Source organism: Myotis myotis, unplaced genomic scaffold, assembly GCF_014108235.1.
Source record: "Myotis myotis isolate mMyoMyo1 unplaced genomic scaffold, mMyoMyo1.p scaffold_m19_p_13, whole genome shotgun sequence".
In the NCBI taxonomy this organism is placed as follows: Eukaryota; Metazoa; Chordata; class Mammalia; order Chiroptera; family Vespertilionidae; genus Myotis; species Myotis myotis.
In genome coordinates, this window is record NW_023416317.1 from 41,958,413 (window position 1) to 41,977,757 (window position 19,345).

The following is a 19,345-nucleotide window of genomic DNA, read 5'->3' on the forward strand; positions in this document are numbered from 1 at the left end:
TCAAACTTACTTAAAGGAGGGCGGGAGGAAGGAACTTATATTGCAATCTCCTGTAACACAGATCGAGATTTACTTGGATTCATTTCCTGGAGGCATTCAATATATTTTATCTTTTTCTTTTTCAGTCACCTTTTCAGTTACATCTGATAATTATATTCTATCGGCCGTGCTTCAGTTTACCCCAGAGTATAGAATACATCAGCTGATTCTCTGGCTCAGAGGCCAATATTACTTAGCATGAGAGAAATTCCAGTTTTTAAAAAGGAGGTCAACATATGCCCCACATATAAAAATCACTCAGGAAATAGGCCGGCAGGTAAAAAGGAACTATGTAGGATTCTGAATATCAATGTTCCTTCTCTTCCCCTGTTTCCACCTGACTGAACCAAAGCTGGCTTTCCAGATGGCAAGGTGTGGGCCAGGCAGCGTGGTATTGGTATAAACGAAAGGATTTGGAATCAGAGAACCTGGTTGCAGTCCCAGCCGTGCCACCTATGACTGTGAACTTGGCTCAAGGCCTGGCTCATTGTAAACATTCAACAAATATGAACCCCATTTCCTCCTCCTCCATCTTCTTTGCCTTACCATTCTGTCTCTCAGCTCCCATCAGGCGTGTTGCCCTTCTTTCTGTCTGTAGAACATGCCACGCATATTCCTGCTTCAAAGCTGCTGTACTTGCACTTCTTTCTGCTGGATATGTCCCTCCCACAGATCACCCCATGGCTTTCTACTCACTTTTAGTTCTCATCTCAAATGCCACCACTAAGAGCAGCCTTCCCACGCTTGGTCACTCTCTAACATATTACCCTGATGGGTTTTCTTCATGGCTCCTCTCACTGTCTTTTGTTACCTTGATAATTTATTTGTTTGTTTGTATTATCTTTCTCCCAGTTTCCACCCTGAGCCCTGTGGGAGCAGAGTCTTGACTATTGTGGGTATACCAACACTGGTATATATTAGGTGCTCAATAAATATTAGTTGCATGGAAGTTATTGGGACCTCCCTGAGAGATGGAAGAGCCTTGCATGGCTCTTCTGAAGGTCAGATGATGCAGATCTCAGGGAGTCATTTGGAAATTATCAAATACTTATTATTAAGTCTTCTCTACCTCATCCATGAAGCACCTCTTCCCATCACCCCAGACTGAAGTGCCCTTTTCATATCCTTGGCAGCTTTTTCTGTAAAGGTCTTGCTTTTCTGACACGTAATTTAACTCCTGATACCTTTCATTGACAGGTGTTTCAAATGAAACTCGGAAGAATTTAAAGCAAGATGAAAGATTCTCCAGCTTGGAAATTGGTACTCAGCCTACAGTTTAGAGATGTAAGTACACAGAGCAGGCAGCATTTACACAATGCCCAGCAGCAGAGGGAGACCGTATTGAGAATGCAGGCTACACACAGCCTCCCTGTGCCAAGTTAGGCCTAAAGAAAACAGTATCATATGCCTGGTTTGGGGGAGGGAGGACATAAATGCAGAGGGTTCTGCTTGGCGGCAGGCACGCTGGTGCCAAGGCCACGGCCACGGCCCATTTCTGTTCCTTGTGTTCTTTCAAGACAGCAGCTCTGTGATGGAGGAGGACAGTGCTGATAATGCGTTGCCGGGGACATCTTGCCCGTGGAAAGTAGAAGGATTCTTTTTTTTTTTTTTTTTTTATCTACCTACCTTTGTGGAAAAATTTCAACCTTTACTATTTATAACCTTTTCCGTCTTCAATCAACATGTAGTATGTTGGCTTTGAAACAGCTTGATTTAAATTGTGGAGAAAAGGAAGGGGAGTTTTCAGAAATCTCAATCCATTATTCATGATGTTTAGAAAGATGTGTGGTTTTCTGTTTTTTCACAAGTGAGAAAATCATCCTGATAGAAGCTGAATCAGGTAGCAAATTGTGTTGATTTCAGAGGGTGAAACCCCTTCCTCGCTGCCACTTTGCAGACACAATACTGTTTTCAAGGGCCTTGTGCCTTCTCCCCTCCCCATCTCAGTTTTTCCAGGAAAGGGGTCATTTAATGGTCAGTGGAACTTGACATTTCTAGTTTAAGAAAATGTAACCATATTTTGAATTTGGGGACAATTACTTCACCCGTGGGTCTCAAAATGCATCATCCCCCTCTATTTTGAAGTATAAGAATTTTGGTAAACTGACTCCAAAAAAAGGAGAGTGCACAGCCAACCTGCTTTCTCCTCTCCCTTTCTCAGAGGGGCAGAATCCTGCCCAAACCTCCCAGGACCTGGGCTTTCATGTTAAACACCCAAGAGAAACCTTATAAAAATACTCAGATCTACTGAAAAAAGAAGTATATAGCACAGGATTTTGATGCAAAATGTTTTAATTATATAATTTTTTTATTTGAGTGACTTAAAGAATGAACAATTGAAACATCAAATTTGTAATATGGGCTATACTTTAAAATGATGAATTACACTGTGTATATTCTCTTAAACTCACATTTCTCCCTTTAGGCAACTCAAAAATAAGAACTGGCAATTTTTATTCTTTTGGAGAACTGAAGATTTCTTGTAAGGAGTTTTGTTTAAAGAGGAGTGGTGAATAAGTCAGCACAGGAGAAATCACAAATTAAATCCAGCCCCGAATACAGCTCATTCAGAGGATTCAAGCAAACCTCTTTTGTTATTTATTTTTGAAGCTCCTTATGTTTTTTAAAAAACAATTAGAAATAGAAAGTAGATCTTAAAGGGGTCCAAGGGTTTCATATTGTATCATCTAACTCAAGGCCAGGCTGCCCCAGGTAGGACCAACCACTAGACAGAATTTCCTTGAAACATCACATGAGTGATTCTTTCCCTTGCTGGCATGTTTTTGAGGATGAAAAGCTTCCACTGGCCTTTGTGAAGAAACTAACATTTGAGCTCCAAGGTTCAAAGAGAATGCTTTGCCCCTCTGACTTCTCTGTGCTGTTTCTTTGGAAACTTCAGTTCAGAACATTTCGTCTTTAGTTCAGAACACCACAAGAACAAGTAAAGAGAATTTTTCTAGATGCCCGTTATATGACAGTTTTCTCCAGGTCCTTTTCACATATTCCCCATATTTAAAAAAATTAAACTCTGAGTTTTAATTTTATGGTTTTTGACCTAAGATCTTATATTCCCATTCTATTTGAAGGAGAATTCCCTCAGTTTAGGTTTCTATCAGTTTATGCCTGTTCTCAGATTTGCTTGTTCTTCACCTTCTTCCTCTACCTCAGGCCTTACTTCAGATTACCACCAGATTCATTTTCCCAAAATGCTACTTTGAGTTGGTAACTTCCTTGCTTAAAGTACTTGGTGATTCTCAGCTATCGATTAAGTCATATTCCTTAACCTGGCATTCAAGGCCAACCATGGCCTCCTTCTCCTTCTCCAAATATATTTCATGGTGGAATTCAAGGCCAACCATAGCCTCTGCCTTCTCCTAATATTTTTCATTTTGCATCTCAGTGCTCATGCTGGATGTCATACACACTACTGATGGTCTTGGCACATACTCTAAATTTTCTATGCCACTGATGTAGTCTCTGCTTAAGACTTTCTCCCTTCTCTTCCCTTTTACTTGTCCATTCCTATTGCATCCTTTCTAGACCCAGGTCAAGAACTAATGCAAGTAGTTGACCACCTCTGATTACAATAATCCCTCCTTTTAAATAAACTTTTTATCTTGAGATTATTTGCTCTATTTTCCCTTTTATATGCTGTTTCCAAGACTACATGTCTTATGGTCCAAGACCATGTCTCATAACTTTGTGTACCTCTATTCACTGCATAGCTTGCCATCTGACACATGATAAGTATTCTGCAATATTTGTTATTTGTTCTCAAAAGTGATGTAAGTCTCTTTCTAATAAATAGGAAGCCTAAGTGGCTTCCATTTCTTTAAAAAAAAACTTTTTATTAAATTTATTGGGGTAGCTTTGGTTAGTAAAATGACATAGGTTTCAAGTGTACAGTTCTATGATACATCACCTATATATTGCATTGATATTTACCACCCAAACTCAAATCTCCTTCCATAAACATATATTTGACACTCTTTACCCTTTATTATCCCACCAACCCCTTTCCCTCTGGAAACTACCACACAATCATCTGTGTAGTTTTTCTTTATTTATCGTGTTTGTTCATTTGTTGCTTTCAGTTTTATTCCCACATGTGAATGAAATCATATGGTTCTTGACTTTTTCTGCCTGACTCATGAGTCAACTAAGCTTTTCTGTTGAACCTCGGAAACCGTATCAGGTCACTTTACTTCCAGAATATGGGCTGTTGTAGCCAGGGTCTGAAAGGCCCAGGAAAGAGAGTGTGAAACATATTTGGAAGCGGGAGCATGCTAGATCCAGAAATGGGGAGAAATGGGCCGCCCAGCTCAGCCCGTAAATGGCATATCTAGGGTGGGGCAGTATAGCAGCTTACTGTGGGGCAGGCAATAAAGGCACATAGAAGATTTAGAACTATCATGAAACCAACTAAGAGTTGTTCTGCTTCTGATCAGCAAACACCAGCATTTCTAAACACTGTCAGTAATGAAGTACTCTTTCCTCCCACAATATGCATATTTATTACTGTTAAATTTTAATAGTATAAGAAAGCTCCAAATTAGCACATCACCATTATTATTGTTGTTATTATTATTATTGAATAAATGCTGTATTCTACACAGAAGTTAATTCGGAGAAGTCCCAGATATGCAGACTGTCACACATAGCCTCAGTTACCCACTCACAAAGAAAAACTGAATGGTTCCAGATCCTTCTCTTGCTTCTCGCATAACTGGTGGCGCCAGCCCAGTAGTACTGTGTATGTTTGCATTAATCTAGTAGATTTGGAGCAAACAGTGGAGCACTGTGGTTGTAAAACTAAATAGAACCTGAGTTGCAAAAATTCTGCCATTTTCTGTGACCACTTGTGGTTTTTCTTGGTGTTTAACTGTTAGCTATTTCCAGCTATATAATTTTGTTTGGTGAGTGTACATTTTTTAAAAAAATAAAACAACTTTGTTTTTTATTATTGATTTTCAGAGAGGAAGGGAGAGAGATAGAAACATCAATGATTAGAGAGAATCACTGATTAGCTGCCTCCTGCATGCCCCCTACTGGGGATCGAGCCTGCAACCTGGGTATGTGCCCTTGACCGGAATCAAACCTGGACCCTTCAGTCCATAGGCCGACACTCTATCCACTGAGCCAAACCAGCTAGAGTGGTGAGTGTACATTTTAGTTTATACATGCAGTTATGTTTGCTCCATTTCATGATTATCATGGATAATCATTTCTTCCATATAGAGGAGGGTATGTTAAAATGATTACTCCTAGAGGCATGTAGAGTAAGAGTTCCCCTGCATCAGATGTGCTTGTTTTACTGAAGAACGTGAGCGTGTGTGTGTGTGTGTGTGTGTGTGTGTGTGTGTTCACCTGTTAGTATTTGTCTCCTCTGCTAGTCTCAGCTTCCATAGGAACAGGAAATTTGCTTCATCAATGCTGTATCCTGGACATCTTTCAATAAATACTTGTTGAGTGAATGAATGAGAGAAGTGTCATAATATATCCCACAGACACCTTTCATTGATTGTCTTCTCTCCAAACAAATGGGTTACAGAAGTACTGTTTGCCTAGCCTAAAGAATGTGGTTTTCTTGAAATAGATGGAAAATCACCCGAACTTCCTTACCCACCTATTTAGCCTGCAAACCTAACTCAGAAGGGGGCAGCATCGTCAAAGTGACCATATATTGAGAGTTTACTATAATTAGGCCCTTTAATATGTATTATCTCAATGAATTCTCAAAAAGGCCTTGTTATAGGTGACAAAACAACCACACTTGTGTGACATCTAAGCCCGTCCTGTCCCTGGGACTGGGAAGGAAGGACAGCTGGGGACTGCATTTCTCACAGCCTCGGCTGCTTTGGCACCAGCTTCTCCCAGCATCTGCTGCCGGGAAGTGTTAGGTGTCATCGCACAGCTGTGAAGTGGGGCAGAACCAAGAAGCAAATGGAATAGCACAGCGGAGCCAGGGAACTAAATGCCAGCCTCCAGAGGGTAGGAGAACACACTCAGCTCAAGTTCTGCAAGAATAAAGGTGCTTGGGGGAGGGCGTGTAGGAATCCGTTAGTCCAGAGTCAACCGCGCATAAAGAGGACGGGCCATTTCCAATGTCCCTGACTCAGTATGCCTCTGCAGAGATACTCATTATTTTGCCTCACACTTTGCACCATTCACCCACAACCCCACTTTTTAAAAACAATCTATCGATGTTTTAGAGACATTAAGACAAAACATTTTTTAAAGTGCATCCTCTGTTATTTACCAGTTTGAAATGCACCTAACTCAGTTGTAACAGCAGAACAGAGTTACAACAACACTAAGGAAAGTGGACAAACCATCGTCCTAAATTTTACAGTACTACAAAACATTTTCAGTTTTGGTTTTTTTTTCGGGGACCTAGGCTGATCCATATGCATGCCGCTTTTATTGTGGTGTAAGCCTGTAGCCTTACTGTGCTGGAAACTGTTTTCACTGCCATCAGTGCAAAGCATTGCCAAGGTCAGGGAGGAGGTGAAGGGATAAGAGCATCCTTGGTAGATAGATACGTGCTTAGTGAGAGGCCACCCCAGGAGCTGAGCTGGAGACAATAGAATGAGCAAGATGTGAATGGATACACTAGGGGAGAGAGAACAAAAGTGCCTAAAAGCCTGGATTTAAAAAACAATTGAAGCGACATAGGTGGGAGAAAAGAAAAATGAGGTAAGAAGAAGCTATTAGTGGGAATTAATGAAAGGAAAATGACTTGCATCTCTGACATTAAGTTTGGCTACCTCATGTTGTATTATGATGGTTTTTCCATGAAACCTAGAATTTCTGACATTTTCTACAGGCAGAGTAACAAAGACAGCCAAAAGACTGATTTGAAATATTCTCAAAGATGGGCTTGGTTATACATGTGAGTTCAGAAATTGGCCTGTCATTAATAATATTTTTGGAGAATCTGACATGTCATCTCTCACTGATTTAAGCCTCTGGGAGACTGAGAGAGATGGAGTATAAAACAAAACCTGTAAACTGTCAGAAGGAAGAACTCACAGAATATAGAGCTGATGGTGTCCTTTAAATCACACTAAGATAAGCCGAATTCCAGCAGAGACTTTGAAACTCTTGACCATGCTGGGTGTATTAGGCCCTTAAATCATGTCTCTGATTACAGCTCAGGGCCTGGGGTTAGATTTTACTATGACCTAGGATGTTACCCATTTAAACTCACTCTTGTTTGTTTTGAGGAACAGACTGCACCCATGTGTGTCAGGAAGTGTTAGGCACAGTCATACTGAAAGACACCACGTTGAAAACAACGATTCACCTCATTGGTGGCATTTAGTTTACACAGACTTGAGTTGTATCGTGTGGATATTGGAGGAGTTCATAGTATCCTTGCCTGTGGCACCAGACATGTCTAAGTAACAACCTAGAACAGCCTGCATGATACATCTCCTAGTTGCAGAAGCAGTCCAAAGCCTGGCTGAATGTGATGCCTTCCTGTTTCTGGTGATCTATCTCCAATAACCTGCACAATAAAGTGATAGAATCATGATGGGAATTCATTAGAGATGGGGCTGTGCTGGAGCAAGACCAGGTCAGACTTAGCAAGCCCAGCCCCAGATCTGGTCAGAATGCTGAAATGGATTCCTGATTGTTTCCCCACCGCCATTCCATCGGTACCAAGGTGAACAGACGTAAAAGGCTGAAAGGTCCAAAGCAGGGGCTTAGAGAAGATCATATGTCTCTAGCGATAGTTCCTGAACTTTGCTGCCCACTAGTGACTCCTGGAGAGCATCTCAAATCGTCCAAGGCCCAGGCTATACACTAAACCAGAGTGTCTAAGGCTGGGGCTAAAGCACCGGTCATCTAAAACGTCTCCCAGGAGGTTTTGATACGCAGCTGTAAAGGAAAGTAGGGCATAATGAATCCTGAAGAGCAGTGTGCATAGGCCTTAGGAGTACTTCAGAGACGAGAGAACTAGCAGAAACTTCTTTGTCAGGGAGTAAGGAGGGTGAGCTAGGCAGAGGGACAACCTAAGCAACAAGAGAAATAAGAAAGTGGGTGGTGAGTCAGTACAAAGTTCTTTTTTGGCTGTAGCCTGGAGGCATAAAGGAACAGCAGGAGAATACCAGGGAGTATCAGAATATGCTGTAAAGGGCCGGATGTCAGGCCAAGGAAATAGTGTGTATAGTTTCATTGGCAAAGGTAACCATTGGAGAGAGAAAGTGGCTTTTATTTTTATTTTTTCATGAACACAGCACCAGTGTGAATGAATTGCTTAGAAGAAAACAAGAAACTATAAAACCTATATCACATTAGGAGGCTAATGTTGCTTTAAAATGACATTTCCTAACTTTTGTTTTTACCTTACATCTTCATGTATTTTGGTGTACAATTGCCTAATGTTTTTTTCTTTAAATTGATTTATTTTTACTTAAATATTTATTTAAAGAATACTAGTATCAATATCTATATGTCTGTCTATCTATCAAATACTTCTATTATGCCCTTAAATGAAAAAAATGGTATCAATAGTATCACTTTTCATAAATAGAAGTTTAGTTTTAGGAAATAATATCATAAAAATAAAACCAAGTCGTTTCTTGTTAGATATGCTCACCTGCCAGTGATTCTGAGTTTGAGGCCTAGTCTCTTCTCGAAAAGGGAAGATTTGCAAGTGGGTTCAGGACAGAGTAGCACTAAGCAGGGTGGCGACCGTTAGGATGGAGAAGAGGGAATGGAAAGGAGGCAGCTCAGAGGCAGACGCACCCAGTCTTTGGCCCGTGGTCCTTGATGTCTGTGCAGGGGGGTGATGAGCATTTTTTCAGTGGTACCCCAGCGAATGGAGTCCCAGTTTAACATGCTTCAGCTTTAATGCTAAAATACCGGCAAGGGCCGTGGCTGAGAAACACAGTAAAAATCACAACAGCCAATCTTTGAAGGTGCTATCAGATCTAATCATCCCCTTTTGTTCTGCCTGCAGAAAAGGCAGCTCCTAATGGTTTGATAATCCCAGGAAGGATGTACTTGCTCTCAACGTGAATGCACTTTAACAGGTAACATATGATGTCACTAAATATACTTGCACTTAGAGATTGTCCTTTTGAAAATGCAATATTGAATAACATGAGACTCTGGCATGGCATGGAATTTGAAAATAATATACTGCATGGCTATCGTTTTGTATGGGCACATTTTATTTTGGCGATGGTTTCATTAGGTTGAAAGCAATGGAAACCCTGTGGTGTCCACGTGTGTGTCTGTGTTATGTTCACTAAGCACTTTGGTAAATGGGAAGTTTCCAAAGTCAAGTTTTAAAATTATAGGCAAAGATAGCAATGAAAGAAATCCGGCAGTCACAGAGCAACCATTATGGCCCTATCACCATTAAGCCAGTTACCAACAGATAAGAAAATGTAACTCTTTTTAACCCTCTGGAGTTCTCTTAAAGCCTCTTAGAAGCATAATATTCTCTGTATCTTGAGTTACATGCTGCTTTGTTTATGTAGACTATTGGTAAAATCCAATCTGGAACCTTCTACGCTTGCATGACTTAGGTATTTTGCTGAAAAGTAGATCTTACTTGGCAGGTTGACCTGGGATGATTAGTAAAATCCAGTCATGCTGGAGATAACTGTGCTTCTGTTCATTTCACTAACTCATCTCAACAGCACTTACCTTTACCGCCTTGTCTTAACTGTCGTCCGTAGCTGTGTCCTCTTTAGAATACCAAATGAAAAAGAGCTCGTGCCTTAGATCCATTATTGACAACCCATACTTTCAGCCACAAGTCAAACTGTGTTGTGGTGACAGAAAAGGTCAGCAGGGCACATGCTAAATACGTATTAATAATGCCTAGAGATTACCGAGTATCCTTTAGGTGGCAGGGTCTGTGCAAGCATATCATATAAGTTGTGATATGGCTTAAAATTCAACATAACAGCCCTGGCCGGGTAGCTCAGTTGGTTAGAATATCGTCCTGTACACCAAAAGGTTGCAAGTTCAATTTATGGTCAGGCCACCCACATGCCTAGGTTATGGGTTAGATCCCCAGTCAGGGCACATATGAGAAGAAACCGATATTCTCACATCAATGTTTCTCTCTCTCTCTCTCTCTCTCTCTCTCTCTCTCTCTCTCTCTCTCTCTCTCTCTCTCTCTCTCAATATCAGTACAAAAGTTCACCATAACATTATTGCTGTTTATTATCATCTATAAAATGAGGAAACCAAGACTCAGAGAAGCTAAGGGACCAGCCAGAGTTTGCACAGCTAATAAATAACAGAGCTAGACTTCAGACTGAGATTTTTATCCCACAAAGCCTGATCTCATCTACTTCTCTACGCTGCCTCCAAATAGCTGTGTCTGATTGCTCGTCTCCCTGGGTTATTTTGACTGGATGAATTAATGGGTGTCCCAAAGAATCACTGCAGGGATGGGTCTGAGAGTCTCTGTGAAGCAGAGCGAGAGGTATGCGGCTGCTGCTGATGCCCCGGACAGCGGGATTGCAGGGCTGGTTGTGTATCAGGGCCGAGATAATCCAAGTATTAAAACAAATTGACCCAAACGTGATTGTTCAGGGCAATTTGAGGTTGGCGGTGAGGTGGAAGGCAAAGGTAACTTTGCTCCCTGCAGTCACTCAGGCTGACTGTGGCTCTGCTAGTGTCAATACATGACTGACAAGAGTGTCACTGTTGTCTCCATTCCAGTTAGTGAGCAGGGAGGAGGCTTAGAAGACTGTGCACATGACACTTGTATGGACCAAGCCTTAGAAGAGGCCCACCTTGCACTCTCATTCCATTGACCAGAATTAAGTCACATGGCTGAACTGAATTGCAAGGAAAGCGATGAAATATAGTCAAACCAGGTATCCAAGATGGTCAGGAAATGGATTTCAGAGAGTACTCACATCAGGAAAGCAGAGAAAAGCTCCCCAGTTTAGGAACCCAAAGATTGGAGCTTCAGTCCTGATGACCCATTGCTAGAGCCATTGGACAAGCTTCTCGTCTGCTGCTTTCTACTTCACAGGGTAATGTTAGGTCAACATTAGAGTGAAGAAAGGTACGTAGATATTCTTGGCAAGCAACTTAGGACTTTGCATGGGAGAGTCCACAAAGACCTAGATTGGGATATAGAATCCGAGACCAAATTCTTTTTCTGCCCCTTCCTGTCTATGCAAGCATGACTCACTCACTCCGTTCTCTGAGCTGCAATGCCTTTTCTGTTAAGTCAGGAGGAAAAACACTTCCCTTATCTTCTTTATAGGGATCCAGAGTATCTACAAATCAGTAGCCTATGCGTAAGTGTTTGAAAACCATTAAATGTCAAAGAGATATTAAAATTTATGGTTTTGATTTTCACCGGGCCTGCTGCTCATGGACCTATTGCCTGGAGAGTGCTTCCTACATTCCCAGCTTCGCCCTCCCCTCCTCACCAAATGAAGCAGAGTATTTATGCATAAAAATAATAATTTTTCTCAAAATTGTAACAGAGGCTCACTCTTGACTCACACCATGAGTGCCTGCAGAGCACTTAAAGAAGAGCCTGAATCGCCTCCATGTTTGAAATTCCCACCACGCGAGGTATATAGTTGCTGCCTAATTGACACTTACTGAATTATATTCAATTTTAAAATATACTTTCTTGCCGAAGATGAAGTGACCAGGAGGCTGGCACAGTAATGGTTAGTGACTAACTCCTCTGGGGCTCCCATGTCTCTCTCTGAGGGTAGAGCTTGTCCTGAGTGATCCCATTACAACTTTCTTATCTGCGAAGTCGCTTCTCTTCTCTGAATGGATGATGTTAGTCATTTAAACAGATTTTGACTTTCATGCTTTAAGTAGTTCTAGAGTTAGAGTGATTCATTAAGCTATTTTTCTTCCCCCGCCCCCTTTTTTCACTGGATGGAGTCTCTTGGAACTTCTTCATTGCAGCCAAGGTGTTTATTACCTTCCAGGTTGCCTTCTGGGCCCAGTTTTGCAGAGAGATGATTATCTGGCCTGGCTTTTCATTCATTTCTGGGCTCATCCAGCTATGAATCAACAGGCAGGCCCGCTCTGCTAATTATGGAGTGGGATGACTCATTCTTGTATTTTTCTGAGTTGTGGCAGGTGAGGCCACATCTGCTGTTTCGAGCTTTCATAAGTAAATAACAAAAGACATTAGAGAAAATCAGGAAGAGCCTGGCTGTCTTTAGTTCTAGACGATTGTTAAAGTGTACCACAGTTCTATCAAATTTCTGCTAATCTTGACTAACTAGCCCCGGAACAACTATCAGGGTGTTATTTTTTAAATGACCCTTCCAGTAAAAGAGGAGTTGCAAATAAACCACCTGCAGAGAGGTAGCCCTGTGCTTCTCCAACTTTCCATGCACAGGGACCTGAGATCTTTTTGAAATGCAGATGCTGATGCAGTAGGTCTGAAGTGGGGCCTGGGTTTGGTATTTCTCACAAGCTCCCAGGTCCTGCTGGTCCTGGGCCAGCCACCACCCTTTGAGAAGAAGGGAAGTGGGCGAGTGGGCGAGGCAGGGCCCGTTCTTACCAAGGCCTCATTCTTTATACAGAACCTTTTCAGATGACGTGACCTCTGTGATAAGGGAGTAAATAGCAGGCTGCACTTGGGGAGATAGAGAAAAATTCACAATCAGAGGGAAACTGGGATATTTTATGTTTTTTCAATCTACAGTATTTTACAAAGTGCCTCCTCTGGGTCATTGTGAGTTTGCACAATTTAGGCAGCCCCAATTCTCTTTATCTTTTTTTAAAATTTATTTTATTGTTTATACTATTTTTTAAATATATTTTATTGATTTTTTACAGAGAGGAAGGTAGAGGGACAGAGAGTTAGAAACATCAATGAGAGAAACATCGATCAGCTGCCTCCTGCAAACCCCCTACTGGGGATGTGCCCGCAACCAAGGTACATGCCCTTGACCGGAATCGAACCTGGGACCCTTCAGTCCACAGGCCGACACTCTATCCACTGAGCCAAACCGGTTAGGACTATTGTTTATACTATTACAGATGTCCCCATTTGACCCCACCCCTCTTTGCCCACCTTCCTGTGTCACCCCTTACCTGCCCTTACCCCTCCTTCCCTCTGGCCATCACCACACTGTTGTCTGTATCTATGGATTATACATATATGTTCTTTGGCCAATCCCTCCACCTTCTTTCATCCAGTCCCCCTCTCCCCACCCTCAGACAGCTGTCAGTCTATTCCAACTCGCAGATTGCATCTACAATGACAATAAACAGGAAGGTAACAGATCTCATTCCATCTGAGTGATGAGCTGAGCATGACTATAATCAATTACCTGACAGAAGGGATGGTGAGCTGTAAGAGCAGGGCTTTATCAGGATCCACACACAATTAAGGCCCTGGGTTGGTGTCAGATGCTAACTTGCTAATGATTTTGCTCAGCACGTTGAGAGCTTTAGTAAATACAAGTATAAATATTGGAAACAAAACTTCACAAATATACATCTTTATGTTTGAAAGGGGAGGTGGAACCAAATATGTGTATGTATGTTAACAATAGCAGCCACATGCATGGTACTTATGAGGTGCCAAGCACTTTGCAAATATTAACTTATTTTATCCTTACAACAGTCCTATGAAGTAGGTACTATTATTATCTCCACTTTATAGGTAAAGAAACTGAGTTATAGGGAGGTTAATTTCTTACACGGCCCAAATCCAGCAGGCTGGCTGCTGAGAGTACTCTCTTACCATCCTTTTCCTGGATTTGCATGTGGCAAGGACATGTGAGTTCAAGTTCAGGTTCCACAATTTGTATTTGTCCTTTAATAAGTCCTCTACTCTCTCTGTCTCCGTTCCATTATCTATGAAATGGGCCTAATGATGCCCTGGCAACCTCTTGGAATTGTTGGGAAGTCGAAATAAGATGATGCATGTAAAATTGTATAGATTATATACAACTGCGCAGACAGAACCTAGGATTCGATGGAAGTACTTGATTATTATTGGGATATTTTAAGTAATATTGTGTCAATAGCCAACTTATGTCTCTTTAGTTTACATTTCTATATTGTTGCTGCTTCCTCAGGAAGAACTTGTTTTGCCTGGACACTTAAACAAAAAACAAACCGAAAAATCATTTTGGATTTGCTTTCTTTAGGTTTTCTGAAAATAGAATGTTCTGTAGAGACTAAAAATCAATGGAAGATGCACCAGCTGATTTCATTCATTCCCGCTTTGTGAAATATTATTCCCTGTAGTCTTCTCTCCAGTGTTAGCCCATCTGAACTGAAATGATTCTCCAATGCCTCTTGCATTTAGCTCTTCATCTGGAAAAGTGTTTCATCATGAAATCAATTTCATCATAGAATTTTACACTCAGATTTAGCCCTTGATTTTTCTTGTTGCCTTGTTTCACTCCAGCGTATTTCTCACTCTGCACAAGTCCTCACTTTTCTTAGAACCTTAATGTTCCAGCTGCACATTCTTTTCTTCCTCTGTTTTATGGGAGATAAAACAGGGCTCCCATCATTATATTACTACAACCCTACTCAGCCCAAGAATTCAGCGAACTTGAGAATAGAGGACAATACATAAGGAGGACGAATTTATGGGGCTTTTGCTTGTGTTACTTGGGCCAAGATTTATTTCTATGCCTCTGGTTCCTGGATGTATGTGGTAGAGGTACCTCCTGATTATGCAATCAAAAAATTATAATTGCCATGGCAGCAAAGCTAGTGAATTTTAAACCAGAATTTTATTCTATTTCATTTCATTTTGCCAGATCAGAATTTGTTTCCTTTTAGGCTAAAAGTCATGACAATTCTTTGAGAATAAGTGTTAGAGTTGGATATAATGAGCTCTCTTAAATAAATTAGCACCTTTAAAACAGAACAAAGAAGAAGGAATAAATATTATGCATGTGAATAGGTAACACTTTAAAGATGACTTAATAAAAGGAGAACCCAAACAATTACATCATCATTTTTCTTTAATGCAGCTGCCATCAATTTCTTAACTGCATGTTCTGATTTTCTTAGATTCCTTCAGCTCTAGACCGAAGTCCAAAGTTGGACTCTGACATTTCTGTCTTGCAAAGGCTGGAAGGTCAGGAAAGCGCAGATAAATCGAGAATGAAGAGAGTTCACTCATCCTGCCCAGATAACTTGCCCTCATGACTGTTCTCCACATTCTAGGTTCTGATCTCTGTGACTCCTCAGAAACTCTTAATAATTATCTGAGGGTGCTGAGGCACTTCTGAGAAATGCTGTTCTGAGAAATGCTGTTGTCCTTAACATATCACCCCAGCATTTACTTACTAGTATCCATTCCAGAAAACTGGTCATATTAACCTCGCCATTAAGGAAATGTAAATTTCAGATCTTTCAGCAAGAGTCCCTCTTTAGTCTTCTCTTGAGTTAGATAATTGAGTCATTTCTTTAGTTATTAATGCTGGTCTGCCCTATCATCTTTGTTTTCTAGATCACTATGATCAATTTAATTCATTACTGACCTTAGACTCTCTTCCATGCCCTACTTGGGCTCCACATTCTGGGATTTGAAGAGTTTAGTAAAAGAAAAACATTCTTGTTTGCGAGGACCGATATTCATTTGATATGCTTGGCTACCAGGCCAGTTGTTGAAATGTTGAAATGCATTAGTACTGATTAATAAATAGTTTCTGTTTCTATGTCCCCTTAATGGGCCACCATTTAGCCCCTAACATCTCCTCATTTCCAATATACCCTGGCAACCTCATACCCCCCTCTGAAATCTCTCTACCATCCAGCTCCTCAACTCTGCTGTAGCTATGGCATTGTTCATGTTGATCAGTTTCTGTCCATGTCTTTAGATAGGTGATTGATAGATAGACAGATAGATGGTAGATGATAGATAGATAGATAGATATTTTGTGTGTGTGTGTGTGTGTGTGTGTGTGTGTGTGTGTGTGTGTGAGATACTATGCTCTGTTTTATTCAAACTGGGATTTGAGTCTGTAACTATAAATTTCTTGGAGAGAGTAACTCCTTTGGTGGTGGGGAAATCTCTTGATTCCCACGATTGCCTCTTACTCTTACCCACAACCCAGCCTTCTTCCCCAGCAGACAACCTTTTCTCAGATTATGGTGAGATGTTGAGGCCCATTGATATTTCTCTTATTTTTGTGAAAGCCTGAAAGTGATCTTTCCTGTTGCGATTTCTCTTGTTTTGGATACCAAGCAGCTGAAGTCAAATGGAGCAGAGGGAAAAGAGAGATGTGAGTATGTGCATCTCTGTTACTCAGGGAGTCTTTCTAAGAATCAAGAGACTGAACCTTTGGGCAGAAGAGGAAGTGAGTTCTGTGCTGACTCTGCTATTCTGTCACTTTTGCTCCCAATGCATCAGGGGCAAGAGGATGGGAGTAGATTGGGTGGTGTTAGGCCCCTCCAGGTACAAAGGCACCAGTATAAAACCTCTTCCAGGCACTTTCCTCAGGCTTTTCCCACTTTTGCAGGCATCTTTCAGCTTGGTGATGAGAGTTTTTTTTTTTTTTTTTTTTATATTTTATTGATTTTTTTACAGAGAGGAAGGGAGAGAGATAGAGAGAGTTAGAAACATCGATGAGAGAGAAACATCGATCAGCTGCCTCCTGCACATCTCCTACTGGGGGTGTGCCCGCAACCCAGGTACATGCCCTTGACCGGAATCGAACCTGGGACCTTTCAGTCCGCAGGCCGACGCTCTATCCACTGAGCCAAACCGGTTTCGGCGGTGATGAGAGTTTAATACAAGGAAAACATCCTTGTTTGCTAGAACTGATATTCATCTAATGCGTCTGGTCCCAGCAGACCTGTTGAAATATTGAAATGCATTAGTACTGATTAATGTATAGTTCTTCCTGTTTAATAAATAAAGCTCTGTACTGATTAATAAGTCATGTTCTGCCTTTGAGAAAGGGGCACATTTGATGGGAATATTTATGTGCCAGAGTGAAGTGTTGTCTTTGCTTCATTCCCAATAGTAATTTGTGGAATTCATTTTGCAGTTTGACATATTGACAGCTCATATTGGTAATGTTTTTGTCTCCCCCTAGTTAACACACACACATACATCTTCATTTTACTGTTTGTTCCTTTGGTAAACTTTTGCATGTCTCTATGTCTCATTTTCTCCAGACTTGGAATGTTATTAATTGAGAAATATTGAACATTTTCATAATCTTTCATTTAAAGTAATCACGCATAAATCGTATTTAACTGAAAGGGCTTATTGATCGTACCTGTTGTTTTTGTTGATTTAGTTTAACTTAATTTATTACTGCTCTTAGACTCCTTTCATATTCCACATTCTGAGAGTTGGAGAATTTAATACAAGAAAAACATTCTTGTTTGCTAGGGATGATATTCATCTGATGTGCATGGTACCAGCATACCAGATGTTGAAATACTGAAATGCATTAGTAAGGATTAATAAATAGTTTCTGCCCCTATATCCCCTTTCGGGGTCCCTATTTAGCCCCAACTTCCTCCCATTTCCACTATATCCTGGCAACCCTAGCCCCTTTGTATCAGTGGCAATTCCATATCAATGCTAATCAAAGCTGCCTTGTATCTTTCAGCTCCAACCAAGTTTTCTACTGACTGTAAATTTAGAATATTAGTTGTATCTGGCATTCCTAAGATAGGAGAGCAATTCTTAGCATGACTGTTTTAGTCATCATGCTAAACTAGCAAAATGGAAATGATTGTGACTCTAAGTTAATTTTATCACTCAAGCCAGAAAACCTGGGTTGTCCTTACCTGGCTCCTCCCCGTCATTCAGTCGAAGTCTTGCCAATTTCACATCCTAAATATTTCTTGGGTTCCCTATGCTCTAGTTCGGGCCCTTGTTATGTCTTGCTTAGACGATCACTATGGTTTTTGACTTGGTTTCTCTGCTGATAGACTTGCCTCTCTTAATTCAGCCAGAAGGATCCTTCTATATACTTCTGGACATGTTATTTTCATGCTTAAAACTCATCAGTGCATACCCATCATGCATATAATAAAATGCACACTGCCTAGCAAGGTATAGAAATCTTCCTATGCTTTGGAACTTTCCCATTTTTTCAAGTCCATCACCTGCCCATCTTCATTTTCAACTTGACACCACATGAACACCAAAGGATGTGTGGCTTTTCTCTGTTCCTCATTTCCACGTTTTAGTTCATGGTTTTGGCTGAAATATTGTCTTCACTTTTCATACTACGACTCACTAATTCTTGTCCACACTTCATCAAGTAGGTTGAACTATTGCCTCATTCAGAAATTTTGGGGAGAAATGTTTCCTTAGCACTATTGAGAATTTCAGTATGGCTCTATTGACAAAATCCATGCATGTGTCTGCTCCCCACCACTATTAACAATAACCCTGAGTTTTCTGAGGGCAAAGAGAGTCCTATTTATATTGTTATGTCGAGCCTCTGGTATACAGTCTAGTAACAATTGATAATGTAATGCCAGGCCATAGGGCCATCACCAATGACGTTGAAATTTTCAGTGAAAGAGGTCATTTTGGGTTAGTCCCCTGTAAGCAGATTCTGAATTGGAGATTCATATTAAATGATTTATTAGGATGTGGTCCTAGGAAAAAAATGGTAGGGGAGGTGGGCAGTGAGGCAGGGAAGTGAAAGGAAGGAAGCCAAGTAAAGTTATGCATCCAGAGAGTTCCACAGAGGGTCGTTTTGGTTCAGTTCTACAGGGCAGTTCTGGAGAAAGTTTGGGTTCCACCTCTGCTTTGTTCTCACCAGGGGTCAGACAGCCAGGGTGTTGGTATTCCCACATTTATTGGCATTGGCTAAGGGTTGCCTCTTCCAAAAATATAAACTCCCAGGAACTTGGCTTTCCAACTGTGGTCAGTGAGGCTAAAATGGAGCATGTGTCAGGATCAGGTAGAGGGCTTGTTAAAATGTATATTATTGAGACCTGCTCCTAGATTTTCTGATTCAGTAGGTCTGAGATATGGCCCAAGAATTTGCATTTCCAACAGGTCCCCAGGTGACACTGAATCTCCTGATCTGTGGATCACACTTTGAGAAGTACTGGATTAAGCAAAATGGGTTACAGCACCCTAAGGGTCATCCTACAACAAATGAGAGTGGAGGTTGTAGGGAGTGAAAGCACACCAGAAGCTGGTGTACTTGAGCACATCAAGAGATCCATGGTGGATGGAACTGGAGAGCATTATGCTAAGTGAAATAAGCCAGTCAATGAAGGAAAAATACCACATGATCTCACTCATTCATGGATAATAGAGACCATTATAAACTTTTGAACAATAATAGATACAGAGGCAGAGCTGCCTCAAACAGATTGTCAAACTGCA

At 41.0% G+C, this 19,345-nt stretch overlaps 1 protein-coding gene across 4 annotated transcripts in view; it reads left to right on the forward strand.

Moving 5' to 3' along the window:
- Window positions 1–19,345, forward strand: part of LRRC3B (leucine rich repeat containing 3B) — an 84,853-nt gene that overhangs the window by 25,999 nt on the left and 39,509 nt on the right. For 2 of the 4 annotated variants that reach the window (XM_036332786.1, XM_036332788.1), the window contains exon 2: window positions 1,237–1,323. The exons of 1 other annotated variant lie outside the window; for it this stretch is intronic. The gene's annotated coding sequence lies outside the window, so the exon portion shown is untranslated. Of the gene's footprint in view, window positions 1–1,236; window positions 1,324–9,007; window positions 9,081–19,345 lie in introns of all 4 variants that reach the window. One more of the 4 variants, XM_036332787.1, reaches the window with a different exon arrangement.